We start from the raw sequence: 18118 nt of genomic DNA, 5'->3' as shown, positions 1-18118 counted from the left end.
GTCAACAATTACCACATACCATACATCTAAGGCTACAAATAAATCAAGCATTCATTTTAGTCATTAGACTGAGAGAATCCTTAAAACAATTTAACTATTTCAAATCATAAGGCATTAGAAACTATAGCATAAGGATTCAGTAAAGAATAAGCTAGCTACCTATGATTATAATTAATAAAGGAGGCACAGGAGGTGAGAAACTTTGCAGTCACAGTCAACTTCAGTTACCTGTAGATAGGGAGAGAGGCGGTGTCAATTCATTCAAGATCAGCAGAAGAATTAACTAATAAAAATAGCGCAGGTCAAACGCTAGTTATGCACTTAAAACACTGCACTTAGAAAAGCTGCACCCAGCCAAGGCTTTAGCAGCCAAACTACTGACACTTTAAACAGAGATGCAGGCAAGTGTGGACACTAATTAATGAAAACCCCCAATTGGCCAGCCAGAGAAAGCTAGCAATAAAGATGGCTTAAGTCAACAATTACCACATACCATACACCTAAGGCTACAAATAAATCAAGCATTCATTTTAGTCAATAGACTGAGAGAATCCTTAAAACAATTTAACTATTTCAAATCATAAGGCATTAGAAACTATAGCATAAGGATTCAGTAAAGAATAAGCTAGCTACCTATGATTATAATTAATATAGGAGGCACAGGAGGTGAGAAACTTTGCAGTCACAGTCAACTTCAGTTACCTATGATTATAATTAATAAAGGAGGCACAGGAGGTGAGAAACTTTGCAGTCACAGTTAACTTCAGTTACCTGTAGATTGGGAGAGAGGCGGTGTCAATTCATTCAAGATCAGCAGAAGAATTAACTAATAAAAATAGCGCAGGTCTAACGCTAGTTATGCACTTAAAACACTGCACTTAGAAAAGCTGCACCCAGCCAAGGCTTTAGCAGCCAAACTACTGACACTTTAAACAGAGATGCAGGCAAGTGTGGACACTAATTCATGAAAACCCCCAATTGGCCAGCCAGAGAAAGCTAGCAATAAAGATGGCTTTAGTCAACAATTACCACATACCATACATCTAAGGCTACAAATAAATCAAGCATTCATTTTAGTCATTAGACTGAGAGAATCCTTAAAACAATTTAACTATTTCAAATCATAATGCATTAGAAACTATAGCATAAGGATTCAGTAAAGAATAAGCTAGCTACCTATGATTATAATTAATAAAGGAGGCACAGGAGGAGAGAAACTTTGCAGTCACAGTCAACTTCAGTTACCTATGATTATAATTAATAAAGGAGGCACAGGAGGTGAGAAACTTTGCAGTCACAGTCAACTTCAGTTACCTGTAGATTGGGAGAGAGGCGGTGTCAATTCATTCAAGATCAGCAGAAGAATTAACTAATAAAAATAGCGCAGGTCTAACGCTAGTTATGAACTTAAAACACTGCACTTAGAAAAGCTGCACCCAGCCAAGGCTTTAGCAGCCAAACTACTGACGCTTTAAACAGAGATGCAGGCAAGTGTGGACACTAATTAATGAAAACCCCCAATTGGCCAGCCAGAGAAAGCTAGCAATAAAGATGGCTTAAGTCAACAATTACCACATACCATACATCTAAGGCTACAAATAAATCAAGCATTCATTTTAGTCAATAGACTGAGAGAATCCTTAAAACAATTTAACTATTTCAAATCATAAGGCATTAGAAACTATAGCATAAGGATTCAGTAAAGAATAAGCTAGCTACCTATGATTATAATTAATAAAGGAGGCACAGGAGGTGAGAAACTTTGCAGTCACTGTCAACTTCAGTTATCTATGATTATAATTAATAAAGGAGGCACAGGAGGTGAGAAACTTTGCAGTCACAGTCAACTTCAGTTACCTATGATTATAATTAATAAAGGAGGCACAGGAGGTGAGAAACTTTGCAGTCACAGTCAACTTCAGTTACCTGTAGATAGGGAGAGAGGCGGTGTCAATTCATTCAAGATCAGCAGAAGAATTAACTAATAAAAATAGCGCAGGTCTAACGCTAGTTATGCACTTAAAACACTGCACTTAGAAAAGCTGCACCCAGCCAAGGCTTTAGCAGCCAAACTACAGACACTTTAAACAGAGATGCAGGCAAGTGTGGACACTAATTAATGTAAACCCCCAATTGGCCAGCCAGAGAAAGCTAGCAATAAAGATGGCATAAGTCAGCAATTACCACATACCATACAACTAAGGCTACAAATAAATCAAGCATTCATTTTAGTCAATAGACTGAGAGAATCCTTAAAACAATTTAACTATTTCAAATCATAAGGCATTAGAAACTATAGCATAAGGATTCAGTAAAGAATAAGCTAGCTACCTATGATTATAATTAATAAAGGAGGCACAGGAGGTGAGAAACTTTGCAGTCACAGTCAACTTCAGTTACCTATGATTATAATTAATAAAGGAGGCACAGGAGGTGAGAAACTTTGCAGTCACAGTTAACTTCAGTTACCTGTAGATTGGGAGAGAGGCGGTGTCAATTCATTCAAGATCAGCAGAAGAATTAACTAATAAAAATAGAGCAGGTCTAACGCTAGTTATGCACTTAAAACACTGCACTTAGAAAAGCTGCACCCAGCCAAGGCTTTAGCAGCCAAACTACTGACACTTTAAACAGAGATGCAGGCAAGTGTGGACACTAATTCATGAAAACCCCCAATTGGCCAGCCAGAGAAAGCTAGCAATAAAGATGGCTTTAGTCAACAATTACCACATACCATACATCTAAGGCTACAAATAAATCAAGCATTCATTTTAGTCATTAGACTGAGAGAATCCTTAAAACAATTTAACTATTTCAAATCATAAGGCATTAGAAACTATAGCATAAGGATTCAGTAAAGAATAAGCTAGCTACCTATGATTATAATTAATAAAGGAGGCACAGGAGGTGAGAAACTTTGCAGTCACAGTCAACTTCAGTTACCTGTAGATAGGGAGAGAGGCGGTGTCAATTCATTCAAGATCAGCAGAAGAATTAACTAATAAAAATAGCGCAGGTCAAACGCTAGTTATGCACTTAAAACACTGCACTTAGAAAAGCTGCACCCAGCCAAGGCTTTAGCAGCCAAACTACTGACACTTTAAACAGAGATGCAGGCAAGTGTGGACACTAATTAATGAAAACCCCCAATTGGCCAGCCAGAGAAAGCTAGCAATAAAGATGGCTTAAGTCAACAATTACCACATACCATACACCTAAGGCTACAAATAAATCAAGCATTCATTTTAGTCAATAGACTGAGAGAATCCTTAAAACAATTTAACTATTTCAAATCATAAGGCATTAGAAACTATAGCATAAGGATTCAGTAAAGAATAAGCTAGCTACCTATGATTATAATTAATAAAGGAGGCACAGGAGGTGAGAAACTTTGCAGTCACAGTCAACTTCAGTTACCTATGATTATAATTAATAAAGGAGGCACAGGAGGTGAGAAACTTTGCAGTCACAGTTAACTTCAGTTACCTGTAGATTGGGAGAGAGGCGGTGTCAATTCATTCAAGATCAGCAGAAGAATTAACTAATAAAAATAGCGCAGGTCTAACGCTAGTTATGCACTTAAAACACTGCACTTAGAAAAGCTGCACCCAGCCAAGGCTTTAGCAGCCAAACTACTGACACTTTAAACAGAGATGCAGGCAAGTGTGGACACTAATTCATGAAAACCCCCAATTGGCCAGCCAGAGAAAGCTAGCAATAAAGATGGCTTTAGTCAACAATTACCACATACCATACATCTAAGGCTACAAATAAATCAAGCATTCATTTTAGTCATTAGACTGAGAGAATCCTTAAAACAATTTAACTATTTCAAATCATAATGCATTAGAAACTATAGCATAAGGATTCAGTAAAGAATAAGCTAGCTACCTATGATTATAATTAATAAAGGAGGCACAGGAGGTGAGAAACTTTGCAGTCACAGTCAACTTCAGTTACCTGTAGATAGGGAGAGAGGCGGTGTCAATTCATTCAAGATCAGCAGAAGAATTAACTAATAAAAATAGCGCAGGTCAAACGCTAGTTATGCACTTAAAACACTGCACTTAGAAAAGCTGCACCCAGCCAAGGCTTTAGCAGCCATACTACTGACACTTTTAACAGAGATGCAGGCAAGTGTGGACACTAATTAATGAAAACCCCCAATTGGCCAGCCAGAGAAAGCTAGCAATAAAGATGGCTTAAGTCAACAATTACCACATACCATACATCTAAGGCTACAAATAAATCAAGCATTCATTTTAGTCAATAGACTGAGAGAATCCTTAAAACAATTTAACTATTTCAAATCATAAGGTATTAGAAACTATAGCAGAAGGAATCAGTAAAGAATAAGCTAGCTACCTATGATTATAATTAATAAAGGAGGCACAGGAGGTGAGAAACTTTGTAGTCATAGTCAACTTCAGTTACCTATGATTATAATTAATAAAGGAGGCACAGGAGGTGAGAAACTTTGCAGTCACAGTCAACTTCAGTTACCTGTAGATAGGGAGAGAGGCGGTGTCAATTCATTCAAGATCAGCAGAAGAATTAACTAATAAAAATAGCGCAGGTCTAACGCTAGTTATGCACTTAAAACACTGCACTTAGAAAAGCTGCACCCAGCCAAGGCTTTAGCAGCCAAACTACAGACACTTTAAACAGAGATGCAGGCAAGTGTGGACACTAATTAATGTAAACCCCCAATTGGCCAGCCAGAGAAAGCTAGCAATAAAGATGGCATAAGTCAGCAATTACCACATACCATACAACTAAGGCTACAAATAAATCAAGCATTCATTTTAGTCAATAGACTGAGAGAATCCTTAAAACAATTTAACTATTTCAAATCATAAGGCATTAGAAACTATAGCATAAGGATTCAGTAAAGAATAAGCTAGCTACCTATGATTATAATTAATAAAGGAGGCACAGGAGGTGAGAAACTTTGCAGTCACAGTCAACTTCAGTTACCTATGATTATAATTAATAAAGGAGGCACAGGAGGTGAGAAACTTTGCAGTCACAGTCAACTTCAGTTACCTGTAGATAGGGAGAGAGGCGGTGTCAATTCATTCAAGATCAGCAGAAGAATTAACTAATAAATATAGCGCAGGTCTAACGCTAGTTATGCACTTAAAACACTGCAATTAGAAAAGCTGCACCCAGCCAAGGCTTTAGCAGCCAAACTACTGACACTTTAAACAGAGATGCAGGCAAGTGTGGACACTAATTAATGAAAACCCCCAATTGGCCAGCCAGAGAAAGCTAGCAATAAAGATGGCTTAAGTCAACAATTACCACATACCATACATCTAAGGCTACAAATAAATCAAGCATTCATTTTAGTCAATAGACTGAGAGAATCCTTAAAACAATTTAACTATTTCAAATCATAAGGCATTAGAAACTATAGCATAAGGATTCAGTAAAGAATAAGCTAGCTACCTATGATTATAATTAATAAAGGAGGCACAGGAGGTGAGAAACTTTGCAGTCACAGTCAACTTCAGTTACCTATGATTATAATTAATAAAGGAGGCACAGTAGGTGAGAAACTTTGCAGTCACAGTCAACTTCAGTTACCTATGATTATAATTAATAAAGGAGGCACAGGAGTTGAGAAACTTTGCAGTCACAGTCAACTTCAGTTACCTGTAGATAGGGAGAGAGGCGGTGTCAATTCATTCAAGATCAGCAGAGGAATTAACTAATAAAAATAGCGCAGGTCTAACGCTAGTTATGCACTTAAAACACTGCACTTAGAAAAGCTGCACCCAGCCAAGGCTTTAGCAGCCAAACTACTGACACTTTAAACAGAGATGCAGGCAAGTGTGGACACTAATTAATGAAAACCCCCAATTGGCCAGCCAGAGAAAGCTAGCAATAAAGATGGCTTAAGTCAACAATTACCACATACCATACATCTAAGGCTACAAATAAATCAAGCATTAATTTTAGTCAATAGACTGAGAGAATCCTTAAAACAATTTAACTATTTCAAATCATAAGGCATTAGAAACTATAGCATAAGGATTCAGTAAAGAATAAGCTAGCTACCTATGATTATAATTAATAAAGGAGGCACAGGAGGTGAGAAACTTTGCAGTCACAGTCAACTTCAGTTACCTATGATTATAATTAATAAAGGAGGCACAGGAGGTGAGAAACTTTGCAGTCACAGTCAACTTCAGTTACCTGTAGATAGGGAGAGAGGCGGTGTCAATTCATTCAAGATAAGCAGAAGAATTAACTAATAAAAATAGTGCAGGTCTAACGCTAGTTATGCACTTAAAACACTGCACTTAGAAAAGCTGCACCCAGCCAAGGCTTTAGCAGCCAAACTACTGACACTTTAAACAGAGATGCAGGCAAGTGTGGACACTAATTAATGAAAACCCCCAATTGGCCAGCCAGAGAAAGCTAGCAATAAAGATGGCTTAAGTCAACAATTACCACATACCATACATCTAAGGCTACAAATAAATCAAGCATTCATTTTAGTCAATAGACTGAGAGAATCCTTAAAACAATTTAACTATTTCAAATCATAAGGCATTAGAAACTATAGCATAAGGATTCAGTAAAGAATAAGCTAGCTACCTATGATTATAATTAATAAAGGAGGCACAGGAGGTGAGAAACTTTGCAGTCACAGTCAACTTCAGTTACCTGTAGATAGGGAGAGAGGCGGTGTCAATTCATTCAAGATCAGCAGAAGAATTAACTAATAATAATAGCGCAGGTCTAACGCTAGTTATGCACTTAAAACTCTGCAATTAGAAAAGCTGCACCCAGCCAAGGCTTTAGCAGCCAAACTACTGACACTTTAAACAGAGATGCAGGCAAGTGTGGACACTAATTAATGAAAACCCCCAATTGGCCAGCCAGAGAAAGCTAGCAATAAAGATGGCTTAAGTCAACAATTACCACATACCATACATCTAAGGCTACAAATAAATCAAGCATTCATTTTAGTCAATAGACTGAGAGAATCCTTAAAACAATTTAACTATTTCAAATCATAAGGCATTAGAAACTATAGCATAAGGATTCAGTAAAGAATAAGCTAGCTACCTATGATTATAATTAATAAAGGAGGCACAGGAGGTGAGAAACTTTGCAGTCACAGTCAACTTCAGTTACCTATGATTATAATTAATAAAGGAGGCACAGGAGGTGAGAAACTTTGCAGTCACAGTCAACTTCAGTTACCTATGATTATAATTAATAAAGGAGGCACAGGAGTTGAGAAACTTTGCAGTCACAGTCAACTTCAGTTACCTGTAGATAGGGAGAGAGGCGGTGTCAATTCATTCAAGATCAGCAGAGGAATTAACTAATAAAAATAGCGCAGGTCTAACGCTAGTTATGCACTTAAAACACTGCACTTAGAAAAGCTGCACCCAGCCAAGGCTTTAGCAGCCAAACTACTGACACTTTAAACAGAGATGCAGGCAAGTGTGGACACTAATTAATGAAAACCCCCAATTGGCCAGCCAGAGAAAGCTAGCAATAAAGATGGCTTAAGTCAACAATTACCACATACCATACATCTAAGGCTACAAATAAATCAAGCATTAATTTTAGTCAATAGACTGAGAGAATCCTTAAAACAATTTAACTATTTCAAATCATAAGGCATTAGAAACTATAGCATAAGGATTCAGTAAAGAATAAGCTAGCTACCTATGATTATAATTAATAAAGGAGGCACAGGAGGTGAGAAACTTTGCAGTCACAGTCAACTTCAGTTACCTATGATTATAATTAATAAAGGAGGCACAGGAGGTGAGAAACTTTGCAGTCACAGTCAACTTCAGTTACCTGTAGATAGGGAGAGAGGCGGTGTCAATTCATTCAAGATAAGCAGAAGAATTAACTAATAAAAATAGCGCAGGTCTAACGCTAGTTATGCACTTAAAACACTGCACTTAGAAAAGCTGCACCCAGCCAAGGCTTTAGCAGCCAAACTACTGACACTTTAAACAGAGATGCAGGCAAGTGTGGACACTAATTAATGAAAACCCCCAATTGGCCAGCCAGAGAAAGCTAGCAATAAAGATGGCTTAAGTCAACAATTACCACATACCATACATCTAAGGCTACAAATAAATCAAGCATTCATTTTAGTCAATAGACTGAGAGAATCCTTAAAACAATTTAACTATTTCAAATCATAAGGCATTAGAAACTATAGCATAAGGATTCAGTAAAGAATAAGCTAGCTACCTATGATTATAATTAATAAAGGAGGCACAGGAGGTGAGAAACTTTGCAGTCACAGTCAACTTCAGTTACCTGTAGATAGGGAGAGAGGCGGAGTCAATTCATTCAAGATCAGCAGAAGAATTAACTAATAAAAATAGTGCAGGTCTAACGCTAGTTATGCACTTAAAACACTGCACTTAGAAAAGCTGCACCCAGCCAAGGCTTTAGCAGCCAAACTACTGACACTTTAAACAGAGATGCAGGCAAGTGTGGACACTAATTAATGAAAACCCCCAATTGGCCAGCCAGAGAAAGCTAGCAATAAAGATGGCTTAAGTCAACAATTACCACATACCATACATCTAAGGCTACAAATAAATCAAGCATTCATTTTAGTCAATAGACTGAGAGAATCCTTAAAACAATTTAACTATTTCAAATCATAAGGCATTAGATACTATAGCATAAGGATTCAGTAAAGAATAAGCTAGCTACCTATGATTATAATTAATAAAGGAGGCACAGGAGGTGAGAAACTTTGCAGTCACAGTCAACTTCAGTTACCTATGATTATAATTAATAAAGGAGGCACAGGAGGTGAGAAACTTTGCAGTCACAGTCAACTTCAGTTACCTATGATTATAATTAATAAAGGAGGCACAGGAGTTGAGAAACTTTGCAGTCACAGTCAACTTCAGTTACCTGTAGATAGGGAGAGAGGCGGTGTCAATTCATTCAAGATCAGCAGAGGAATTAACTAATAAAAATAGCGCAGGTCTAACGCTAGTTATGTACTTAAAACACTGCACTTAGAAAAGCTGCACCCAGCCAAGGCTTTAGCAGCCAAACTACTGACACTTTAAACAGAGATGCAGGCAAGTGTGTACACTAATTAATGAAAACCCCCAATTGGCCAGCCAGAGAAAGCTAGCAATAAAGATGGCTTAAGTCAACAATTACCACATACCATACATCTAAGGCTACAAATAAATCAAGCATTAATTTTAGTCAATAGACTGAGAGAATCCTTAAAACAATTTAACTATTTCAAATCATAAGGCATTAGAAACTATAGCATAAGGATTCAGTAAAGAATAAGCTAGCTACCTATGATTATAATTAATAAAGGAGGCACAGGAGGTGAGAAACTTTGCAGTCACAGTCAACTTCAGTTACCTATGATTATAATTAATAAAGGAGGCACAGGAGGTGAGAAACTTTGCAGTCACAGTCAACTTCAGTTACCTGTAGATAGGGAGAGAGGCGGTGTCAATTCATTCAAGATAAGCAGAAGAATTAACTAATAAAAATAGCGCAGGTCTAACGCTAGTTATGCACTTAAAACACTGCACTTAGAAAAGCTGCACCCAGCCAAGGCTTTAGCAGCCAAACTACTGACACTTTAAACAGAGATGCAGGCAAGTGTGGACACTAATTAATGAAAACCCCCAATTGGCCAGCCAGAGAAAGCTAGCAATAAAGATGGCTTAAGTCAACAATTACCACATACCATACATCTAAGGCTACAAATAAATCAAGCATTCATTTTAGTCAATAGACTGAGAGAATCCTTAAAACAATTTAACTATTTCAAATCATAAGGCATTAGAAACTATAGCATAAGGATTCAGTAAAGAATAAGCTAGCTACCTATGATTATAATTAATAAAGGAGGCACAGGAGGTGAGAAACTTTGCAGTCACAGTCAACTTCAGTTACCTGTAGATAGGGAGAGAGGCGGAGTCAATTCATTCAAGATCAGCAGAAGAATTAACTAATAAAAATAGTGCAGGTCTAACGCTAGTTATGCACTTAAAACACTGCACTTAGAAAAGCTGCACCCAGCCAAGGCTTTAGCAGCCAAACTACTGACACTTTAAACAGAGATGCAGGCAAGTGTGGACACTAATTAATGAAAACCCCCAATTGGCCAGCCAGAGAAAGCTAGCAATAAAGATGGCTTAAGTCAACAATTACCACATACCATACATCTAAGGCTACAAATAAATCAAGCATTCATTTTAGTCAATAGACTGAGAGAATCCTTAAAACAATTTAACTATTTCAAATCATAAGGCATTAGAAACTATAGCATAAGGATTCAGTAAAGAATAAGCTAGCTAACTATGATTATAATTAATAAAGTAGGCACAGGAGGTGAGAAACTTTGTAGTCACAGTCAACTTCAGTTACCTGTAGATAGAGAGAGAGGCGGTGTCAATTCATTCAAGATCAGCAGAAGAATTAACTAATAAAAATAGCGCAGGTCTAACGCTAGTTATGCACTTAAAACACTGCACTTAGAAAAGCTGCACCCAGCCAAGGCTTTAGCAGCCAAACTACTGACACTTTAAACAGAGATGCAGGCAAGTGTGGACACTAATTAATGAAAACCCCCAATTGGCCAGCCAGAGAAAGCTAGCAATAAAGATGGCTTAAGTCAACAATTACCACATACCATACACCTAAGGCTACAAATAAATCAAGCATTCATTTTAGTCAATAGACTGAGAGAATCCTTAAAACAATTTAACTATTTCAAATCATAAGGCATTAGAAACTATAGCATAAGGATTCAGTAAAGAATAAGCTAGCTACCTATGATTATAATTAATAAAGGAGGCACAGGAGGTGAGAAACTTTGCAGTCACAGTCAACTTCAGTTACCTATGATTATAATTAATAAAGGAGGCACAGGAGGTGAGAAACTTTGCAGTCACAGTTAACTTCAGTTACCTGTAGATTGGGAGAGAGGCGGTGTCAATTCATTCAAGATCAGCAGAAGAATTAACTAATAAAAATAGCGCAGGTCTAACGCTAGTTATGCACTTAAAACACTGCACTTAGAAAAGCTGCACCCAGCCAAGGCTTTAGCAGCCAAACTACTGACACTTTAAACAGAGATGCAGGCAAGTGTGGACACTAATTCATGAAAACCCCCAATTGGCCAGCCAGAGAAAGCTAGCAATAAAGATGGCTTTAGTCAACAATTACCACATACCATACATCTAAGGCTACAAATAAATCAAGCATTCATTTTAGTCATTAGACTGAGAGAATCCTTAAAACAATTTAACTATTTCAAATCATAAGGCATTAGAAACTATAGCATAAGGATTCAGTAAAGAATAAGCTAGCTACCTATGATTATAATTAATAAAGGAGGCACAGGAGGTGAGAAACTTTGCAGTCACAGTCAACTTCAGTTACCTGTAGATAGGGAGAGAGGCGGTGTCAATTCATTCAAGATCAGCAGAAGAATTAACTAATAAAAATAGCGCAGGTCAAACGCTAGTTATGCACTTAAAACACTGCACTTAGAAAAGCTGCACCCAGCCAAGGCTTTAGCAGCCAAACTACTGACACTTTAAACAGAGATGCAGGCAAGTGTGGACACTAATTAATGAAAACCCCCAATTGGCCAGCCAGAGAAAGCTAGCAATAAAGATGGCTTAAGTCAACAATTACCACATACCATACACCTAAGGCTACAAATAAATCAAGCATTCATTTTAGTCAATAGACTGAGAGAATCCTTAAAACAATTTAACTATTTCAAATCATAAGGCATTAGAAACTATAGCATAAGGATTCAGTAAAGAATAAGCTAGCTACCTATGATTATAATTAATATAGGAGGCACAGGAGGTGAGAAACTTTGCAGTCACAGTCAACTTCAGTTACCTATGATTATAATTAATAAAGGAGGCACAGGAGGTGAGAAACTTTGCAGTCACAGTTAACTTCAGTTACCTGTAGATTGGGAGAGAGGCGGTGTCAATTCATTCAAGATCAGCAGAAGAATTAACTAATAAAAATAGCGCAGGTCTAACGCTAGTTATGCACTTAAAACACTGCACTTAGAAAAGCTGCACCCAGCCAAGGCTTTAGCAGCCAAACTACTGACACTTTAAACAGAGATGCAGGCAAGTGTGGACACTAATTCATGAAAACCCCCAATTGGCCAGCCAGAGAAAGCTAGCAATAAAGATGGCTTTAGTCAACAATTACCACATACCATACATCTAAGGCTACAAATAAATCAAGCATTCATTTTAGTCATTAGACTGAGAGAATCCTTAAAACAATTTAACTATTTCAAATCATAATGCATTAGAAACTATAGCATAAGGATTCAGTAAAGAATAAGCTAGCTACCTATGATTATAATTAATAAAGGAGGCACAGGAGGAGAGAAACTTTGCAGTCACAGTCAACTTCAGTTACCTATGATTATAATTAATAAAGGAGGCACAGGAGGTGAGAAACTTTGCAGTCACAGTCAACTTCAGTTACCTGTAGATTGGGAGAGAGGCGGTGTCAATTCATTCAAGATCAGCAGAAGAATTAACTAATAAAAATAGCGCAGGTCTAACGCTAGTTATGAACTTAAAACACTGCACTTAGAAAAGCTGCACCCAGCCAAGGCTTTAGCAGCCAAACTACTGACGCTTTAAACAGAGATGCAGGCAAGTGTGGACACTAATTAATGAAAACCCCCAATTGGCCAGCCAGAGAAAGCTAGCAATAAAGATGGCTTAAGTCAACAATTACCACATACCATACATCTAAGGCTACAAATAAATCAAGCATTCATTTTAGTCAATAGACTGAGAGAATCCTTAAAACAATTTAACTATTTCAAATCATAAGGCATTAGAAACTATAGCATAAGGATTCAGTAAAGAATAAGCTAGCTACCTATGATTATAATTAATAAAGGAGGCACAGGAGGTGAGAAACTTTGCAGTCACTGTCAACTTCAGTTATCTATGATTATAATTAATAAAGGAGGCACAGGAGGTGAGAAACTTTGCAGTCACAGTCAACTTCAGTTACCTATGATTATAATTAATAAAGGAGGCACAGGAGGTGAGAAACTTTGCAGTCACAGTCAACTTCAGTTACCTGTAGATAGGGAGAGAGGCGGTGTCAATTCATTCAAGATCAGCAGAAGAATTAACTAATAAAAATAGCGCAGGTCTAACGCTAGTTATGCACTTAAAACACTGCACTTAGAAAAGCTGCACCCAGCCAAGGCTTTAGCAGCCAAACTACAGACACTTTAAACAGAGATGCAGGCAAGTGTGGACACTAATTAATGTAAACCCCCAATTGGCCAGCCAGAGAAAGCTAGCAATAAAGATGGCATAAGTCAGCAATTACCACATACCATACAACTAAGGCTACAAATAAATCAAGCATTCATTTTAGTCAATAGACTGAGAGAATCCTTAAAACAATTTAACTATTTCAAATCATAAGGCATTAGAAACTATAGCATAAGGATTCAGTAAAGAATAAGCTAGCTACCTATGATTATAATTAATAAAGGAGGCACAGGAGGTGAGAAACTTTGCAGTCACAGTCAACTTCAGTTACCTGTAGATAGAGAGAGAGGCGGTGTCAATTCATTCAAGATCAGCAGAAGAATTAACTAATAAAAATAGCGCAGGTCTAACGCTAGTTATGCACTTAAAACACTGCACTTAGAAAAGCTGCACCCAGCCAAGGCTTTAGCAGCCAAACTACTGACACTTTAAACAGAGATGCAGGCAAGTGTGGACACTAATTAATGAAAACCCCCAATTGGCCAGCCAGAGAAAGCTAGCAATAAAGATGGCTTAAGTCAACAATTACCACATACCATACACCTAAGGCTACAAATAAATCAAGCATTCATTTTAGTCAATAGACTGAGAGAATCCTTAAAACAATTTAACTATTTCAAATCATAAGGCATTAGAAACTATAGCATAAGGATTCAGTAAAGAATAAGCTAGCTACCTATGATTATAATTAATAAAGGAGGCACAGGAGGTGAGAAACTTTGCAGTCACAGTCAACTTCAGTTACCTATGATTATAATTAATAAAGGAGGCACAGGAGGTGAGAAACTTTGCAGTCACAGTTAACTTCAGTTACCTGTAGATTGGGAGAGAGGCGGTGTCAATTCATTCAAGATCAGCAGAAGAATTAACTAATAAAAATAGCGCAGGTCTAACGCTAGTTATGCACTTAAAACACTGCACTTAGAAAAGCTGCACCCAGCCAAGGCTTTAGCAGCCAAACTACTGACACTTTAAACAGAGATGCAGGCAAGTGTGGACACTAATTCATGAAAACCCCCAATTGGCCAGCCAGAGAAAGCTAGCAATAAAGATGGCTTTAGTCAACAATTACCACATACCATACATCTAAGGCTACAAATAAATCAAGCATTCATTTTAGTCATTAGACTGAGAGAATCCTTAAAACAATTTAACTATTTCAAATCATAAGGCATTAGAAACTATAGCATAAGGATTCAGTAAAGAATAAGCTAGCTACCTATGATTATAATTAATAAAGGAGGCACAGGAGGTGAGAAACTTTGCAGTCACTGTCAACTTCAGTTATCTATGATTATAATTAATAAAGGAGGCACAGGAGGTGAGAAACTTTGCAGTCACAGTCAACTTCAGTTACCTATGATTATAATTAATAAAGGAGGCACAGGAGGTGAGAAACTTTGCAGTCACAGTCAACTTCAGTTACCTGTAGATAGGGAGAGAGGCGGTGTCAATTCATTCAAGATCAGCAGAAGAATTAACTAATAAAAATAGCGCAGGTCTAATGCTAGTTATGCACTTAAAACACTGCACTTAGAAAAGCTGCACCCAGCCAAGGCTTTAGCAGCCAAACTACAGACACTTTAAACAGAGATGCAGGCAAGTGTGGACACTAATTAATGTAAACCCCCAATTGGCCAGCCAGAGAAAGCTAGCAATAAAGATGGCATAAGTCAGCAATTACCACACACCATACAACTAAGGCTACAAATAAATCAAGCATTCATTTTAGTCAATAGACTGAGAGAATCCTTAAAACAATTTAACTATTTCAAATCATAAGGCATTAGAAACTATAGCATAAGGATTCAGTAAAGAATAAGCTAGCTACCTATGATTATAATTAATAAAGGAGGCACAGGAGGTGAGAAACTTTGCAGTCACAGTCAACTTCAGTTACCTATGATTATAATTAATAAAGGAGGCACAGGAGGTGAGAAACTTTGCAGTCACAGTCAACTTCAGTTACCTGTAGATAGGGAGAGAGGCGGTGTCAATTCATTCAAGATCAGCAGAAGAATTATCTAATAAAAATAGCGCAGGTCTAATGCTAGTTATGCACTTAAAACACTGCACTTAGAAAAGCTGCACCTTGCCAAGGCTTTAGCAGCCAAACTACTGACACTTTAAACAGAGATGCAGGCAAGTGTGGACACTAATTAATGAAAACCCCCAATTGGCCAGCCAGAGAAAGCTAGCAATAAAGATGGCTTAAGTCAACAATTACCACATACCATACATCTAAGGCTACAAATAAATCAAGCATTCATTTTAGTCAATAGACTGAGAGAATCCTTAAAACAATTTAACTATTTCAAATCATAAGGCATTAGAAACTATAGCATAAGGATTCAGTAAAGAATAAGCTAGCTACCTATGATTATAATTAATAAAGGAGGCACAGGTTGTGAGAAACTTTGCAGTCACAGTCAACTTCAGTTACCTGTAGATAGGGAGAGAGGCGGTGTCAATTCATTCAAGATCAGCAGAAGAATTAACTAATAAATATAGCGCAGGTCTAACGCTAGTTATGCACTTAAAACACTGCAATTAGAAAAGCTGCACCCAGCCAAGGCTTTAGCAGCCAAACTACTGACACTTTAAACAGAGATGCAGGCAAGTGTGGACACTAATTAATGAAAACCCCCAATTGGCCAGCCAGAGAAAGCTAGCAATAAAGATGGCTTAAGTCAACAATTACCACATACCATACATCTAAGGCTACAAATAAATCAAGCATTCATTTTAGTCAATAGACTGAGAGAATCCTTAAAACAATTTAACTATTTCAAATCATAAGGCATTAGAAACTATAGCATAAGGATTCAGTAAAGAATAAGCTAGCTACCTATGATTATAATTAATAAAGGAGGCACAGGAGGTGAGAAACTTTGCAGTCACAGTCAACTTCAGTTACCTATGATTATAATTAATAAAGGAGGCACAGGAGGTGAGAAACTTTGCAGTCACAGTCAACTTCAGTTACCTATGATTATAATTAATAAAGGAGGCACAGGAGTTGAGAAAATTTGCAGTCACAGTCAACTTCAGTTACCTGTAGATAGGGAGAGAGGCGGTGTCAATTCATTCAAGATCAGCAGAGGAATTAACTAATAAAAATAGCGCAGGTCTAACGCTAGTTATGCACTTAAAACACTGCACTTAGAAAAGCTGCACCCAGCCAAGGCTTTAGCAGCCAAACTACTGACACTTTAAACAGAGATGCAGGCAAGTGTGGACACTAATTAATGAAAACCCCCAATTGGCCAGCCAGAGAAAGCTAGCAATAAAGATGGCTTAAGTCAACAATTACCACATACCATACATCTAAGGCTACAAATAAATCAAGCATTAATTTTAGTCAATAGACTGAGAGAATCCTTAAAACAATTTAACTATTTCAAATCATAAGGCATTAGAAACTATAGCATAAGGATTCAGTAAAGAATAAGCTAGCTACCTATGATTATAATTAATAAAGGAGGCACAGGAGGTGAGAAACTTTGCAGTCACAGTCAACTTCAGTTACCTATGATTATAATTAATAAAGGAGGCACAGGAGGTGAGAAACTTTGCAGTCACAGTCAACTTCAGTTACCTGTAGATAGGGAGAGAGGCGGTGTCAATTCATTCAAGATAAGCAGAAGAATTAACTAATAAAAATAGCGCAGGTCTAACGCTAGTTATGCACTTAAAACACTGCACTTAGAAAAGCTGCACCCAGCCAAGGCTTTAGCAGCCAAACTACTGACACTTTAAACAGAGATGCAGGCAAGTGTGGACACTAATTAATGAAAACCCCCAATTGGCCAGCCAGAGAAAGCTAGCAATAAAGATGGCTTAAGTCAACAATTACCACATACCATACATCTAAGGCTACAAATAAATCAAGCATTCATTTTAGTCAATAGACTGAGAGAATCCTTAAAACAATTTAACTATTTCAAATCATAAGGCATTAGAAACTATAGCATAAGGATTCAGTAAAGAATAAGCTAGCTACCTATGATTATAATTAATAAAGGAGGCACAGGAGGTGAGAAACTTTGCAGTCACAGTCAACTTCAGTTACCTGTAGATAGGGAGAGAGGCGGTGTCAATTCATTCAAGATCAGCAGAAGAATTAACTAATAAAAATAGCGCAGGTCTAACGCTAGTTATGCACTTAAAACACTGCAATTAGAAAAGCTGCACCCAGCCAAGGCTTTAGCAGCCAAACTACTGACACTTTAAACAGAGATGCAGGCAAGTGTGGACACTAATTAATGAAAACCCCCAATTGGCCAGCCAGAGAAAGCTAGCAATAAAGATGGCTTAAGTCAACAATTACCACATACCATACATCTAAGGCTACAAATAAATCAAGCATTCATTTTAGTCAATAGACTGAGAGAATCCTTAAAACAATTTAACTATTTCAAATCATAAGGCATTAGAAACTATAGCATAAGGATTCAGTAAAGAATAAGCTAGCTACCTATGATTATAATTAATAAAGGAGGCACAGGAGGTGAGAAACTTTGCAGTCACAGTCAACTTCAGTTACCTATGATTATAATTAATAAAGGAGGCACAGGAGGTGAGAAACTTTGCAGTCACAGTCAACTTCAGTTACCTATGATTATAATTAATAAAGGAGGCACAGGAGTTGAGAAACTTTGCAGTCACAGTCAACTTCAGTTACCTGTAGATAGGGAGAGAGGCGGTTTCAATTCATTCAAGATCAGCAGAGGAATTAACTAATAAAAATAGCGCAGGTCTAACGCTAGTTATGCACTTAAAACACTGCACTT

The sequence above is a fragment of the Taudactylus pleione genome, unplaced genomic scaffold, assembly GCF_031769625.1.
Source record: "Taudactylus pleione unplaced genomic scaffold, aTauple2 ptg000184l, whole genome shotgun sequence".
NCBI lineage: Eukaryota > Metazoa > Chordata > Amphibia > Anura > Myobatrachidae > Taudactylus > Taudactylus pleione.
Note: the sequence above shows the minus strand (reverse complement) of the source record.